The sequence below is a fragment of the Cupressus sempervirens genome, chromosome 3 (assembly GCF_028749045.1).
Source record: "Cupressus sempervirens isolate cs-2001-9-10 chromosome 3, ASM2874904v1, whole genome shotgun sequence".
Taxonomy (NCBI): Eukaryota; Viridiplantae; Streptophyta; class Pinopsida; order Cupressales; family Cupressaceae; genus Cupressus; species Cupressus sempervirens.
In genome coordinates, this window is record NC_143120.1 from 24,557,892 (window position 1) to 24,576,493 (window position 18,602).

The window sequence follows — 18,602 nt, forward strand, 5'->3', positions numbered from 1 at the left end:
GCCGTGTCACTGAGTCTCAATCCAAATAAAAGCTAACGACCGAAAAAAGAAATCGATCAGGCCCACTTGATCATAGCGCTGCAGAAGGCCCCTATGATCATTCGGACCCCTCGTCCTATATCTTTTTAGCCGCTTGCCAAACGGGTTCGCTATCTCGTTAGTCACTTGCTCGCGTCGCTAGGGGCGTCACCTACTGGCTTGAACGATCTTGAACGATGGTGAACCTTTACTATCATATGAACTATCTGGCCCCACCGGGCCTTGCTCTTCAGAACTATGCTTGGCGACATAAATTCTTCTCTCAATTGGAAATTACTTAATTGTTTCTCACGATTGCCTTGTAAGAAAACAAAGTTTTATGCCAGCTTTACCACTCATTTCTCACGTTGTATTAGGTCATCATAATTTATCCATGTTGCCTTTGCCACAATAAGAGAGTGCGCGAGGGATTTCTAGGTGACGACCCCAAGAAGAAGCGGACCGTGAGTAGTCATTTGCCATTCTCATTACCATAGGCCCAAGTTTCAATCATTTTCTCATTTTGCTCCCATTCCAAAATCACTATCAATTGGACCACCTTTCTCTTCACTCAAGGTAATTCAATAGGATATGACTGGACTCAAGAATGCGATTAATAGTTGACAGCCATCCCTAACCTATGAAACATAAGTCAAGGTAGGCATATCATATTAAATTTTCAGAAACAAAAACGCCTAAAATGGGTCAAATTTCCATCAATCCTTTTATACAAAATGTTGTAACTGGGAATTTGGGCTCCTCTGGTGAAGACCTTTAGAAAATTTAGCAACACCATGAACAAAATTTTTTTGGGGCTCTCATACAGTAGCATATCAAGGTTTGTTGTCTTGTTGACCAGTGTTCTCCTGCTTTCGCATGCCAACAATATCTATGCATGAAGGACAAAGCACATGTGCCTCTAAAAACCAAGAAGAGACTCACTCTAACAAAAATTCAATTAGAAGTATATGAATATTCCATTAGAAGTAGCATCGCACTTTTGTTATTCATTGTAAGAGTGTTTATCGTTGTGTTCAATTGTTTGCAGTCAAGTACTTTTGTTATTCATTGTAAGAGTGTTTATTGTTGTGTTCAATTGTTTGCATTCAAGTACTTTTTTCAAAAAAGGGACTCTCAAAAGTATGTCAATCTGCTTCATATTTATTTTTAAAGAAAATTTGACTTACGCATTGCTATCAAAGTAAGCTTAAATATAATAAGCCTTTTCAAATTGGACTACGTAAAATTTTATTAATAAATCATCTACAAATTCTCGGGATCAAAAAACACATTTATACAGTACCATCACTGTGCCCATTACACATTGAGATATGATTACCAATCATGCTCATGTACATGTGATTTATTCTCTTACAATGTTACAATAACTTGGCGAAGGTGAACTGACGGAATAAAATGATGAATGAATGGTATCTGTTGTGAACTGAATAAGTTTTTGTTTTGTATTTATTTTTAGTTGAGAACTTGAGTTTTGTTCATCGATGGTTAGCTTCACTCTTGTGCAACCATCACCTATTTATTGGCATTTGTGGTCTTCGTATTGATGTATCTAAGAGTCTGCCATAAGTTATTAGTCTGTAAGTGTATAATAAAACCCCGAATTTCTGGTCTCATTTCTGCGTATGTTTCCTTCTAGCCATGTTCTCTAGCCACTGTCCCACCTCTACAATTGGAAATGCTCCTGATTTGCTCCTTCTCATTCCAACCTATCACTCCAAACAACAGAGCAAATTGCTAAAACTTTCAATGTCACCTTCCCAATCAGTATCACCACACCGAAAAAGATTGGATGCTTTGTACTCTTAACCATAGTAGATGATTCAAAGAATTTACATGTCATGCCAGTATCTGATACAAACTTGATCAATTTCTTTTAATAATCAAGACTTGGTTTTCCCTGATGGCAGGTTAACTTTTACTTCTGGCCTATAGTTCCGTTTCCTATATGGTTAGGATAAAAGTCAAACAACAATTTGAAAAATAGAAACACAAAATGTTGTATAAAATCATTACAAAAATAGTAACATGTTTTCACATCCTCTAAAAAATTTAATACAAAAATAGTAGGAACAATTGAAACATATAATACCATCCACAATGACAGGATAAGATCTATTATAATTTCTCAGTTCATGATTACTTCTATTCAACTTCTGTCCCAACTAATACAAGCAGAAACCAACTTCAGTGTGCAAAATATGATGAAATGTATAACTAAAACATATACCTTCTTAAGCAAAATGTTTATTAATGGCCATTTGCCATAACGGCTTATTCACAGGAGATGCTTTATTAAGCACAAACTTTGTAGTTTGTGGAATAGTGACTCCCTCTTCATGTAACAGTTGAGTAATTAGAACTCGGAACCAAATAATTAGTTTGAAATTACAACAATATGAATCGAATGAATATAGCTTGATTGAGGTATATGCTTTTACTTCCTACTTCACCAAAATGAAGCCTCTCTCCCATTAAATTGAGCTGAAAAGTGCCAAATCCAACTGCATCACCTTCCACTCACTGATAGAAACAAAACATTTGTAGAAACCACTTTTGGCTTCGGTACAATCTCTCTGGTAAACTACTAACAATTAGAACTCGTGGGGGGTCTGTCCACATCTCGAACAATCATTTAATTTATTCTTTTAAAAAAAGCTACATAGCAGTACATGGTGCATTGTAAAAAAAGCTAAATAGCAGTACATGCTGCATTTTTCAAAAATGCAGAACCTGTGACATTTTTTAATGGAATAAATTCATTACAGATCTCTACAAACTTTATGTTGGTAAAAAATTATATATAACTAGGATATTTTTAGAAAAGTCTTAACAAAAAATATCAATCATGATCTGAACCTTTGTACATAATAAAATGTCACTCAAGTTTCTTTTGCAACAGCCTGCTTTGCAGAAGCTTCTAACTCTGAGGATGGTAGCTTTAGGAGTACCTTTTCCTCGTCGTTGGGAACTGGATCAGATGGGATACATCGAGGCTTTGAAGTTGACTGCTGGTAAAAGATTCCTCCAAGCATACAGATCAGCATTCCCACTGTCCCCACAATAGTTGCATGCTCATCCCAAATTACCAAATTGATGGCTACAGTAAGCAGCTTATTCACAACCCCTAGGACAGTGAAACCTGTTGCAGATATACTCTTACGACAGGAAAATCCAAAAAATGATATGGATAATCCAAACAAGCAGGATAGCCCAACTGGCAATAAAACTTCAAGAGAACAGATACTTGACTTCTGTGAGCTAACATGTTTCAACTGCTGAAACTCTCCCATTATGATTAGTTCAAATGGGAAGAGAAGCAATGCCTCCAAATTATTGTACAACACCAGACCCCAAGTATTCAACCCAATTGTCATGACCACGTGCTTGATATAAACAAAGTCTATGGACATACTTATCAAGTAGGCCAATGCCCAGCTATAAGCAGTTATGGTGAGATGGTAATCTGTTAGCACATAAAGTAAGCCACCCACAAAGATAATAGCCAGAGCACACCATGTTTTGATGCGGGGCCAAGGCTGCTTCAAGTAGAGAGTTTCTCCAATGGCTACAAATATAGGGACTACCGATCTAAAAACAATAAATGTATCAACATTTGCATGGAGCAATAATTCACTATTTGTGAACAGTGACAAGTAGAAGACCATTGCAGAAGGTAAAAACCTCCACATAATTTGACAATCAAGTTTATCATGCTCCAAAACTTTAAACCAACCAAGAATAACTACTGCTGCTACACTTGAAAAATACTGCAGAGCTGTCAAAGAACCAGGAAAAGGAAACTTCATAATTGCCCATTTGTTGATAATAGATAACAAGGATGCTGAGACACAATACCCAATTACAATTCCATAAACATACACTTCCTGCATAAGTGTCCTAAATGAGGCCCGCCATGATTGCTGTATTTCTTTAAGAGTTGTGAAATTTATCTCTACATTTTCACCTTGTTTAGATCCATGGAATTGTGAAGACATCTGAAATCAACATTTACATATAGCAGATAAGTGAATTTGCACCACAGACAATCAAGAAATGTCTCAATGTATTTCAGAAAACTATTTAGACATGAAAACAGTAATTGCCTTAAGTAAAATTCCCAAAGAAAACTCTATTTGTGTATCCTCTAGAGGCACTCCAAACTGTTTGCTTTTTTTTCCAGCTATTGTAAATACTTATTTGATGATTGAGATGCAAACAATGTGGATAATCAAAGAGGCCATGAAAAGAAAACCTTTACCGCCTCAACTTATTCTATAACTAACTTACTAAGTTTTACTTATTCAATGCTACAAGACTTAAGGTAAATGCAACATGATTACATGTTACAACTTTGCACGTGATACTAGCACATGCAAATACATTTTGTTTTTACATCACATGAAATCTGTCAAATACAAATTACGTATACATGATGAAAATATTCTTGTCTAACAAGACACAACCCCTAATACATCATCCTTGGTCAGTCTTCATGCTACTACAAGGATGCTTTATGATTGATGTGCTCAGGTTTGGTGGAAGCATCTTGACCTGGAATAGGAACTTGCTTCCTTTCTTGTTTTGTAGTATAATTGTGGTTGTTTCTTGAAAAGAACATTTGTTTATTTCCATCTCTATCTTGAAAGCATTCTATGTCTACAATCATTCCATCTTTCATCACTCCCTTTGTATGTTGTTGTTCTTTAGTCACCAATAAAAGCCATAACATGGTCTTTAAAGCTCAAACTTTGCATATCTAGAAAAGTATGCATATAGGAAAGTGGAAGGCCTTTGAGAAACTATGGGAGAAGGATTTTAGGCAAAATCAAATCTTCAAATGAGGGAAAAACTCAAGAATGAGATTTTTGTGGGAGCACTGCATATGAATGGACAACAAGCTTTAGTTGAGAGAATAAAATATAGATGTGTCTTTTGCACACTTTTTGATGTACAAATACGGATTTTGGAATGTTGTGAAAAAGGGGAATGGTTGGAAAACTTTGGAACAGTGAATGGGTGAATGGGTTTGAGCTCAAAATGGTTGCTTATATGGTAAGAAAAAACAAAAACAGGTTTTCCAAAGGGGATTGCATATGTTGACAGTGCACTTTATGAATGAAGAATGTATGAAAAATGTATGGCATAGCATCTACTTATAATGGAGTTTTGAATTTCCATTACAAATGAACTGGCAAATTACCAACATGAAGTTTAAGTCACGTGGCAGCAGCGGAATAAGAAAAAATAGGGAACATGGAAATCATGAAAATGGGTTTTTGACAAAGAGCTTTCTTTTCTTGTATCTTCTAATCATAGAATGTGGTTTTTATTCCCAACTACATATGCAAGCAAGATGAAGTACTTTCATATGCAACTTAGCAAAATTGAAATTTGAGACAGAAGATGGAAGAGACAACACAAACTAAAACATGTGCTAGGGCGCATGAAACAGTCTACAAGTGGGTTCCCTCAAGGTTCCTACCAATCTTGGGACCTATTCGACATGTGAACAAAACTTATCTGCCTCTCCCTCTCCCTACACAAAGCCCCTACCCTTCATAGGCATTAAAGAGAGAGATTAAGAACAAAACGCAGTTATATATCAAAGTGTCGAGTGAGTTCCTTAACCATTTGAGCATCATTAGATTGCTGATTATTCTTATGCAAGAATGCTTGGCAACTAAGTATAGATCAGGTTCCTTGATTATGATTGGTGAGACCTCACGATATATATGTATTATCGTTCTTTCCCTTAATGATTCATGCCATATATAAACTGACACCTTCTTCACCATCCCAAACCCTAATCAGTACCAAATGCATCTTATAATTCCTAATTCGATATATGGATACCCAAAAATATGTAAGGAATTGGCTAGGTATATATTATTATGTAATATAACAGTTCTTTTATCCTTGATAGAATTCAGATATAACATTCTGTAATCAGTATTACTCGTTGATTGCTTCCCAGCAATACATATAATTCACACCTCTTCCTTCTGAAGAGTCTCTAATATATTTTTTGATAATCCTTATTCTTCCATCCTCTTTTGAATGCGTATGTACTTCTATATATATACATGGCACAATGAAGGGATTGTTTTAGGCATGTCTTATCATACTTATTAACTTCTCTTAAGAAAATCACTTGTCTTAAAATGAAGGGGTTTTAGCATCTCTTGTCTAACTGTGCCTGAAGTAATAGGTCTAATACTACAATCATAAGAGAATGCATTACACAATGCAGCCTCTTGATTCAGTTGTGTGCTTAGGTAATAATATACTATAAGTTGTGTGCATCTCTGTGGATATCATATTGTTCCAGAGGCTGCTGGGCCTTGCACTTGCAATTGGAGCAGCGTAAATACTTGTGATCAAAATATATATTTTATTTTATCTTTTTATTTATTTTAATATTTTAATTTTATTCTTATTAATTATTATTAAATATTATTTTAGAAAGAACATTATACAAGGACATCCCCTTGTTTTCAAGATGTTCCTCTTGTATTTTTTTTTAACTGGGAGCAACCGGAGGATGTCCCTTAAGCCCCAATCTTCAACAGATATCAAAAATAGGGACGCCTCAAAAACTGTTGGCAACATGCCCTTGGATTTCCATACAAAAAAATCACACATTTCAATCCTAGAAACCTCCAAACAAAAGGAAAGCTTATCTAGATAACAAAGACATATACAATACTCAATTTTATCCTCAAAAGCTCCAAACAAAAGGAAAAATTTCCTCGTAGCAACCAACTAGCTCATATACAACATATTTGAATGCATCAGAACAAGTAGAGTGATTGCAACAATACTTGTTCCTTTCTCACTATTAATCTTAGTCTGGTATACCAACAGATTCCCTTTCTTGATGCTTACTATCCAAGAAAAGTCCTAGAAAGTCTTTCTTATGCATTACAAGCCTCCATTTGTGACCTCGAATGCATAAGAAAGACTTTCTAGGACTTTTCTTGGCTATAGTAAGCATCAAGAAAGTAAGAAAGACTCTCTAGGACTTTTCTTGGATAGTAAGCATCAAGAAAGGGAATCTGTTGGTATACCAGACTAAGATTAATAGTGAGAAAGGAACAAGTATTGTTGCAATCACTCTACTTGTTCTGATGCATTCAAATATATTGTATATGAGCTAGTTGGTTGCTACGAGGAAATTTTTTCTTTTGTTTGAAGCTTTTGAGGATAAAATTGAGTATTGTATATGTCTTTGTTATCTAGATAAGCTTTCCTGTTGTTTGGAGGTTTCTAGGATTGAAATGTGTGATTTTTTTGTATGGAAATCCAAGGGCATGTTGCCAACAGTTTTTGAGGCGTCACTATTTTTTATATCTGTTGAAGACTGGGGCTTAAGGGACATCCTCCAGTTGCTCCCAGTTAAAAAAAATACAAGAGGAACATTTTTGTTTATTGGGACTATTCTCTTTATTTCCCATGATAATTCTCTAGATCATGACAAAACCACCACAGCCCTTGTTCTAAAGGCTACGTAATCAATGATCATCCAAGTGACTGTAGAACTGTTACAAGTGTCACACATTTGTCACAGTGGTGACAAAAACACCAAGCTTGTCATGTGAGTGATTTTACAATCTCCACTTGTGCATAATAGTCTTTTTTTTGTGGCAAAATAGCAAGTGCTTACACAATTTCAAATTTCTAGAAAAAATTCAATTATTATTGTTCTATGCAACTTTTGATATTCCAACAAACAATATGCCAAGTTGCTCATATTACTGGTGCTAAGAAAAGACAAATGATAATGGATGAAAGCTCACTATATTGGTTATTGTGAACAATGACTTTATGTAAATTTGTACAAAGGTCTAAAGGAAGAATATGAAATTTCAAAAGCTTTAGATATTTGAGAATCACATTCCTTTTTCCTTTAAACAATCAAATTCCAAGAAAAGGAAAATTGTGCTGCTACACACCATATTCAAAAATTTCAGAAGATTTAACCAATCAGCATTCAAGAAAGCATAGAAATAAACACAAAATGATGCCGTCTTCCTCCCTCGCTCCCTCTCCTGCCCCTTCTAACATCATTCAGCTAATGCCCACATATAAGCACGCATGCGAAGGCATATAAAAGCATTTATAAAAGATTTCTAAGAAGACAATAAATCAAATTCTGCACCTCCAATAAGATGGAAGCCTGTAGGACCAAGAACTTGCACAGTGGAAATGCACTCGATAAGCTTCTCAATTAGAGCATACTTGTAGTAGAGAGGTAAGCAAGACGCCTCCATATTTAATTCTTGATGGAGATAATTTAATATTAGCAATGGCTATTTGAGAGGAAGGATAATCACTCTACTCATTTGGCATCATTTCTAAACATGTTAGGTGTTGGAAGTCAAAATCGCCTTCTCGATCTCAATACCATTCCAAGCTTTTGAGCCCTTTAAAGTGCATTTAATGCATATGTACCCAGCTGTCCTTTTGAAGCCTAAGAGGTGTTTAATGTTTCTAACACCTTGCATTCAGCATATCCACTCGTCCCATGAAGATAAATTGTCATTTCGAGTCATTCTATGAAGTTCTGTTTTGAGCAATGTTCAAATCTACATTTTTGCCTAACACCTTGAATTCAGCATATCCACTTGTCCCATGAAGATAAATTTTCATTTCGAGTCATACTGTGAAGTTACGTTTTGAGCAATGTTCAAATCTGCATTTTTGCCTTAGTGTCAAACAATGACAGGAGGCCTAGTTTGCGATTGAATATCTTGCAACCGGTTATGTTTCATGACTTGTCACTTTGGGAGTGTTTAGTGTGCCTATCAAAGAACCTATGTTTCAGATTTCAAGTTGTTTCAACATGTTTTGACTAGGTATTGAATCCCTCAAAGTTGGTTGTTTATTGTTGTCATGCTGATGTAAGTTGCTTAGAATTCTGGGAGGCCCTGTTTGACCGGTTATAACTTTGACTCAGTTGACCGAAATGAGATAATTCCTTTTGCATTGCATTCTAGAGATCGGAGACTTGTTATGTTTCAATTTTGAGCTTATGATGAATCCGTTTGATCAATTTTTGAATGCGATTCCATATGCAATTTGTAAAGTTTCACTATGTCAAGAAGTGCAGATTTGTCGGTGCCCCTATTCGAGATGTTATAACTATGAATCTGTGATAGGTGACATCGAATGGATTGTACCATTGCACTCTACTCTGAAAATTCTTTAAGTGTGCCAGTTTGTAAGTCTTGACGAATTTGTCTGCACACTTTCCCAAGTCCATTCCGTTTGCAAAAACCACTTTTCTACCAATGTTTCTAGTTTTACAAATCTAAGTAGCCCACTTTGACGGCTCGCAAAATGCACCCAATTATTCGTCATGAGCCCTAATCCTAGAATTATAATCTCCTCGTGACAAAACCAATGCCCCAGTTTTCGTGCCCCCAAGTGTCAGTTTGCCCTATTTTCAGAGCCAAATCTGAATGCGTTTTGTGGTTTTTTGACATGTTTTCTTGCAAACAGTTCTAAGAAGGCAACTTTGATAGTCAATCTCTTTTGACTGATAATTCGTCATGAGACAAGATTCAATAGGGTAAGAGAATGTGGAGTAAAGAATCTATATGTCTCTTTTCAGAGCCCAATCAGGTGTTCTGGTCAGTTTTTGAAGCTAGTCACAGCCCTTGGCACGAAACTGGCAATTTGTAAGAAAGGTTGAAAGTCAATTTTAAATGATGCGACAATGATTGAATTTTGACCAAATCAGCATTAGATGATTAATATATCAATTTGACAGTTCAGTTGTTTGGAAACCAAAAAAAATTTAGCCGGACCCACGTTAGGGCCCAATTGATTTCATCAGATCGGTAGGATATTCGGAATTGAAGATGTTTAAGCGATGTTATGTCTATTCTATGCATTTTGATGTTTTGGCATGCAAACATAATCTTTCAAACCAAATAGATAAACTTGGGATACATGTGCAAGATATGAACATGGAGGAAAATGACTGCACACACAAACAAAGAAGAGTCCCTACGTTCGTTGGTAGTGTTGAAATTAAGAAATGCAATTTGACTTTGCTTCTTGTCAATTCGACTCAATCAGCTTCATGTAGCATAAAAAGCATCCATGGCACCTTTTTAAAGATGAGGTTGAATGATGGGGAACCATTTTGATTATCCAACTTTAGAAGATAGAAATGAATATGGATAAATCCATTTGTGGAAGATGTGTTAACTAGTCTAGTGATGTTTTTTCTTGAAGCTACACCAGAGCAATGACACGTACTTTTCAATCCAATATTGCCGATTACAATGAGTTTGTGCTAAGGAGAATAGCGACTCAAGTGTGTAGAAGATAAAAGCCTTATCCAATACAACACATGTTCCTCATCATTATTAAAACAAAGGCCAAGATTAGAAGCATCCACTACCACATTACCAGCCAGAGGATCTAAATTCTGAATCAACATCAGATAATATGGAGTAAGCCGTTTAAAAGGTGAAGATGACAATATTGGCGTCTAGTTTTGCTCTAGACTAAAGAAGCAATTCATACATTCCTAAAAAGACGCAATGTGAAGAGGAGATGTTCCATCTTTATCTGCCAAATTGGCTAATTGCTATCTGCATCACCAGATATTACACCAAACACTGTAGCAGTTGCAAGTATAATCGTAGGATTATGCTCCATAATGGCGAACTTTACCACAACAATCATCTTCAGCATCTGAACCTGAGGAGGATGTTTATAGGAAGTTAAAGTTCTGCATCTAACGCCTCCCAAATGCAGAATATGAAAACCGGCAAAGGCAAAGCGGCAATGGACATGGCGATGGAGTGAAGTGATTCGTGGACCTATTGAATTGGGTGAGGCCACCAAGGCTGTAGAAGGGAGTCGCTTTGAGGAAGCGCCTACACCTTAGAGCATGTTAAATGCTAAGCCACAGTGGAAGCTTCAATCGTGTTGGCGCTAGCTTACTTGGAAACTTTACAGATGTTGAAGACCAGTCAATTTTCTTAAGCTTAAGGAAGAAGTAAGGAAGCTGATAGATACTCACACTCGAGACGAGGCATCCACCCCATTGGGTTTGCTAGCTCCTAAGTTCAGCATCGCTTGAGAAAGGTTTTCCTTTGTGTTGGCGCAAGGCCTTTTTGATTGGGATTCCATATATTGACATTGTTGTTCGACACCCGTCAAGTTTGATCTAGTCTGCTAATAACGAAAGATGTTCATAGGAGGTAGCCTATTTGATTTACCCCACATTTATAGTGTAATGGGCAAAAATGATATTTTTATACAAGCACTCACTTGCGCGGGGCCTGCAGACGGCCAAAGGGAAAATATAATAAAATTTTCAACGAAAATGCTAACATAGAGAGCCGATGTGGTGGTATGACTAGATTGCTCGACCAACCAAATGATGACAAGTGGCAATGCATGGATTCAGATGGACGAATCTGACAGTGACACGTCGCGAAGGCTCCAAGACCCGACACAAATTCCTAAGGTAGTGACGTGGCAAATAGTGCCACATGTCGCGATGACATGGCACCATGCTGAGGTGTCATGCGACATAGCGATCGATGACATGGCACAATGACGAGGCAATGACATGGCACTGCTGACATGGATGGAGGTGCCACATGTCGCAACATCACTATGTCGTGATGACATGGCACCATGCTAACTAAGATAGCAACATAACAACCGATGACATGGCCATGGCCACCACATGGAAGGACATGGGACCAATGAAACAGTGACACATGGTGCTCAAGTGGCAGGTGTCAAATGACTATGCAACAAAAGGGCCAATTAGAGCATGACACGTGTCACAACTTGGTCAAACATGTTTGACCCGGATGGAAATTAAGAGGGAAAAATCAAAATGCCTAAAATAATTTATTTTTTAATTTTCCCTTTCTCAATGTATAGAGAAGTTTTAAATAAATTTTGATTTAAACCTATAGTTTTGACTTGAGGAAAAATTAGATATTTGCAAGCAAATGCAATCACAAAGCCATGATAGGAGTCTAAAATTCAAACTCAAATTCTGGGTCTTTCTGGTAAGTATAGCACTATTATATATCGCCGGATTCGGGAGAGAACAAACTTCCCATTTTTGGAATTTGTTTTCGTACAAGAAGCCGCTAGTTCAAGTTATGCGAGGATTTGTCTCAGGTGTCCATTTTTTAGTTTCATTCAGTTGGGACAATTCAGATTTGATTTCCAGTGAAATGGTGAACTAAATGAGCATAAAAGGCAGTATGAATGCAATTAGGAACGAATTTTGTCACCTCCAAGTCAGTTGAATCAAGGTATTATCAGCATTTCAGATGCATTTTAGATATTTTGGCAAAGTAAGGGTTTTCATCATTGAAAAAGAGATATTTCGGATTTGTTACAGAATAATGATGAAAATCATATCAAATTTCATAAGTAGAAAGATGAGAGATGTTTTACAACAGCAAGAAATGAAGATTCAAGTGGACACATGTCACTTCCAGAACAGATCCGGGATTTCATTATTTTCCTATATCTCTCTCTTTCTCATTCATTGTAAAGGTGGTTGGCAGGTTTCACTATGAGACCATAGGTTCCAGTTTTGATATGTTTTCATTACTGTGATACCATTTTTCTTCAACATATTTTCTCTTATATGAATAGCAGTAGTTAAGCTAATATAGATAGTCCTAATCTATTTAGTGGTTTTATGAATTGTTTGCTTGCACTTGAATGTATAGTCTCAAAGAAATGAATACAAATGAACAGGAATCTCTTAATTTCATTCTAATTCTCATCTCCAATCTCTGTAATCTACAATGTTATGTGGTTTAGGGACAAAGAACTGAGACCCATTTGCATCCCCTTAAGGTTGTATGTCTGATATATTTTGTTGTTGGAACAAAGGGCCAAGTAAATGCTTGATATATTTGACAGGGTTGTTGGTTATTTGAGAAGGATACTTCACGAGAATGAGGTCCTTATGAACACCGATGTTTGATTCACAAAGTGATAAGATAGATCTGATATCTTGATGTATGGAATATGTCAATGGTATCATAGATGTATGTGTGTAATTCATGGAATTGCCCAATGGACAAGGCACTGATCAGTTACAAAATCAACTTGTTCTTACTGCTGCATCTCTGGGGTTTTGTTGAAATCAACATTATAATCATCCATTTCCCTTTCCATTTAAGAGTTGAAAGGATGCCCTCACTTAGCTTATCAATTTCTTAGGCCATGTTATTAGCTATTTCATGCCTAGGATCTTTGCATAAGTATTAAAAGATTAAGGGTTTTATCTGTTTTGTTAGATTCAAGTGTATGTTTTAGCACTGGTACCATATAAGTGAATCTAAGGTACAACTACCTAGGTTTTGCAGAGCCTGAAGTAGAAGAAAGGTCTAGCCTTATAGTTGACCCGATGTCTGAAAGGATATGTTGCAGACGGGAAGTAGCTGCCCCTAGATGTATCTTGTTCTCATCAGGGTAATTTGAAACCGTGATGTTTCAAAACACCAACAGTAGGTTCATTAAAGGATCAATTTGGAAACAAAGAATTCTTTTGATCTTTACAAGGCATGGTAAGTTTACATTACTATGACCATAAATAAGAAACAAATGAAATAGACTGTATAAACACACCATTATTCACCTGTGACTACACCTAGAAGCATCTTATGGTGCTAGGGTAAAAGTATGCATACTGAAATTATGTTGGTAATGCAAAGGAGTCATCCAATATTATCATAGCTAGACCAATACTTTAGGGGCATGCTAAACAATTGCCTTGATTCCCCATAAAGTTCATTGTTCAATGGTTAGCACCATCTATCATTGAATGATAATAGATTACAGTTTAGATTTAATGATAATTGATGTGGAATATTTTTCTGAATTGAATGATACAAAAGAACTAAATTTGATGCTGGACAAATATTTCCAATGAATTGTGGTATCCTATTTCTTTTGAAACAAACAACATGGTAAATGATTCATGGATGCCACAAATCACATGTCAAAAGGCATTTGACAACATGCATACATAGAATGAAATGCTGGTTTACAGATAGTTTACAAAATAACATAGACAACAGGTAAAAACTTCAGCAGTTCCCACACTAACATAAAAGCATTATGGAAGTTAATGCTATGTACAAATGTCTCCAGGAACCCTGGGCTTGGAGGTAGCTATAGGGTGAACAATTGACCCAAGATCCTTCATTTGGTTAAAAAACAATTAGATTCAATCTGAAGAAATGATTCCACCAAAATTCAAACAGACAAAGGTTAACTAGGATAGAGTAATCAAATTGCTTGCTGGTTCAATGAATAAACATGTTGTGTGACCAAAGACTTAAACCTGGGCAAGTGAGTCCTCACTTAAAAAATACAAATGTTCTAAATAAAAAGACAAAACCTGCACTGAGGGTTCTTAATTTCTCACTGAAAAAATTCAAATGTGCAAATTCCCAAGGACTCAACCTGGTGTGTTCAGAGTGAGAAATCCAAATATGCTGAACACTGGCAGAAATCCTTCAGCCAAAAAAGGGTATTTGTAATAGATGATCCTTAACTTGGCGATGGAACAAAGTGATCCTCTCCAATAGCAACAAGCGAATTGGAAGTAACAGTAATAGATACTAACTAGGGATAACCTTATCCAACTCAATTTTGAAGTTATTGAGAAAAAATCGTTCTGTAAAGTTGACTAAAGCCTGAACCAGGGTTCTTAGCTCCTCACAGAGAAAATCCAAATGCACCATATCCTTTCTAAAACCCCACTTCGAAACAAGTCTTCAGAGAATTGCAGTCTTGATAGGAAGTGATAAGTGGTCTATGGTGTACTTAACAAACTATGGGATCCCATCTACAGGAACCAATAATTTGAATATAGCACACATACCTTTCACAAAAGATGGACTTGTCATTTCTCAGTTCGGTAGCTAAGAACTTAGGTTGAGTCAGTGGTATAACAATAAAAAATATAAACATCCTATGTAACGTAAGACCAAATTCAAAAGAAGAAAAGAGTTGAACTTCTGATGGGGAGTGACGAATATTCTTTATACGCTTAATACCCCTGTGGGATGCTATCTAGAGAAGCAAACAGAATGAAGTCACACAGAATAAAGTTTAATTAAAGACAGAATTACATATTAGTAACCAAGGATTGAATCTAGTCTACGGGTCGTGCCTGACAAAATACAGATATACTCATTGTAGGTTTCAGGGTAACTCAGTGCATAATCACAAGAAAATTCCAACGTGATAGAAACCATCTCATGTCCTTTTTCAAAATGAGAGCTCGGGAGAGTTGCATTCCTCGTAGAAAGAGATAAATAAATCGTAATGTTCTAAATAGAACTATGAATCCCGTCTAAAGAGGAAGAAACTCGCAATTTCAGAATGTCAAACAAATTCACTTAGCGGGTCTATGAGACACCAATGTGCATTCAGTTGCAATACAGAATGACCAAAGTGTAGCACTGGGGCTGCAAAGCACATTCAGTTAAATAGAGAATGACCAGGACTATAACCTTGGGACTCCAAAGCACATTCACTTAAAATAGATAATGACCAACATAGGTCAATGGATCTAGTCAGTAGGGCATGAAGGTAAATAAACTCCAACCAAGTTCATTGGAAGTAAAACCCAACAAAAGTTGGGTAAAGATGGACATAGAAAAACTCAGTTTAGGCATGTGGGTAACCATGAACTTAATCTTTGTTAGGGGGTCCTAACTGGAAATCCAAATGAAAGAACTTCAAACTATGTAAGGACAGAGAAAATAGAGCTCGGGAATGCAATGTGTCACATTGTTCAAAATAGCAGAGAAAAGCATAGGTAAAGTGACCTAGACGACTGAAAAACTCCAAATACGGAGTATTTGTTCAGCTGTCAAAGATCAGTTAATACAGATTAGAGTTGAGTTAGAATCTGTTGATCCTGATGAAAAATCTCTTACAAGCAAACTAGGATCGCTGCCCATACAAAGAAAAAAACTGCATGCAGCTCTCCTTAGGTTTCTCTATGTTGACATGAGATGCATATGGGTTTCTGCACCGTAGTTTTCACGATACTGACATGAAATGCATACGGATTTCTACAACATGGTTTTCTCAATCCTAACATGAAATGCATGTGTGTGTCTATGCTGAGATAAGTATAAATAAATTATATGCATGATGTATTCATTGAGATTTTAATATGGATACAAACAAAAAGAACTTTAGTTAAAGTACATCAAACATATCATATGCAACATGTACCTAATATTTGAGATTTGAATATGGATGCAAACGGAAAGAATTATATTTGAAATAGATCAAACGAACAGAGCTTGATTTGCTCACCTCAACACCCAAACCAGACTGTTGGTGTTATCAACAGCCAAGGGAAAAGAACATGAAACAAATTTTGGCTTTGATCTCTTCCTTAATTTTGTGTCAAAGCAGCTCCATGCTATAAATATAGAGTAGACTTTTCTATTTTAAACTGGAACGCCTGCAGATAAACAACTGCATCTCTGCTGCAGGCCATTAATATGATCAGTAAGGGCCATGGGCGGTGACCATAGTGTTGCTTTAAAAATCTCCGTCACTTTAAAGCTGAATTCTCGGAAATGTGGTACTGTCCTTTTGTCATACCATTATTAACTGATGCACTTGACTTAACGTCGATTCATACTCAAATTTCCCTCGTTCAATGTAATACCGAAGGATGATGAAAATTAAATATCATTTTCACTGATCTGGATATTTTCCTCAATGGAAAGTACCGACTCAAAATAACTTTTTAGTGTGGCCATCCCTTCCAATTTGCTAGTTATTTCTTTTGCTGGGGAACTCTTCCATCTAATTCTTAAGCTCTTGGTCTCCATAAAAACGAGTTTCCCTCCATATTAATATTAATTTTTATAAATTTAATATCTTTAGAAATTAATTTCTCTTTTTGACTGTATATTTGATTAAAAGTTTTGAGTCTGTCACCATTTTTTATTGTTTCTAAATTATATTTATATTTTTTATATTTATTTTTTAATAATAAAGTTAAATAATACAAGGTGACTAAGTAAATCAAATTTAATAAAATATATATTCATTAACTTACATATATTTATTATAATTATATATATTAACTTATAATTACACTTTGATTAATAATTATTTAAAATAAAGTTATATTCAATTAAGAATTTACTAAACTTACTTGTAAACATTAATACTAAAATCTATTAATAGAAATATTTTAATAATATTTTTTTCATTTTTTAAATATAATTTTTAAAATTTATAATTAAATATTTTTAAATTTTAAAATGTATATATAAATAAAATAAAACCAAGTCTATATATATTATTTTCACATGAATATATCTATTTTTATGATGTAATTTTTTACATGTATAATAATATTAATAATGAAACTTTTAATTTGCCTAATATTATCAAGACTTTTGATTTGCAAGTTTCCTAGAACAACTTAGGGTTCTAATGCAATATAGTTTTTGTTAATTTTAATACAAGTATTTCTATATTTAAGATTTCATGAGAATCTTTTAGAGAACATAGTAAAAAAAATTCTAATTTCTCAAAATAAAATAATCTTAGAACTAATCTCTCTTTTAAATTTCACAAAATAATCATTCATAAATTTTAACAATCACTACAAACAATTTCTTTAAAAGAAAGTTTTACATGATTCTAAAACCCTACCTTTGATCTGCGAGCAAAATTTCCAAGGCAACACACAAGTCTAGAATACGCAATCCAAAATACTTGTAAGCTTTAAATTTACTCTTTAATTTCAATAGTGAATCCTTTCAAGGCAACACAAGTCTAGAATAAGCAATCCAAAATACTCAAGCTTTAAATTTACTCCTTAATTTCAATAGTGAATCACTACAAACCTGTAAATACTAACTATTCAAGAAGGCTCTTAAAACCTCTATATAGACCTATTAATTCTAACTCTCCAAAATGAACTTCCCAACTCTTAAAAAGACTCATAACAATAGTAAAGAAAATCTAGCCCTCTAGGATTTCTAACATGCAAACTTAAAAGAGCAAATCAACTTAAAATTAAATAATAATTTATTAATTTCCTCCTCATAAATAGTAATTTACTTTAACATGCAAACTTAAAAGAACAAATCAACGTAAAATTAAATAATAATTTATTAATTTCCTCCTCATAAATAGTAATTTACTTTAATTAATTAATTTAATAATTATTCTTTTAGTTAATCTAGTTAACTCTATCATTTAAATTTAGAACTCTCAAATCTATGCATTATTGCATGATTTAATATTCATTAATAATTAATATCTTTAACTCCCTCTCTATGCAACTTTTATTATTAATATCAATCTACTTTATTTGCACATTTAATTTAGTTTTTATTTAATATTTAATTAAATTATTTATTCTTATAATTTACTTTTAAATAATTAATAATATTTAATTAATGCTTATTAATTAAATATTGACACAATTAATATTTTAATATATCATATATTAATAAAATGAGCATCTAAAAAATTCCTTAAACTTATTTTTTATCGATAAGAAG

General features: G+C 34.8%; 1 pseudogene across 1 annotated transcript; it reads right to left on the reverse strand.

The window, feature by feature from the left end:
* Positions 1 to 2,657: 2,657 nt before the first annotated feature.
* LOC149564574 (GDP-mannose transporter GONST3 pseudogene) lies at positions 2,658 to 16,733 on the reverse strand (annotated as a pseudogene). The gene is made up of 2 exons (XR_016361441.1): positions 16,384 to 16,733; positions 2,658 to 4,034 (listed from the first exon to the last, which is right to left on the reverse strand). The product of XR_016361441.1 is annotated as a GDP-mannose transporter GONST3 pseudogene (transcript).
* Between the last annotated feature and the right edge of the window lie 1,869 nt (positions 16,734 to 18,602).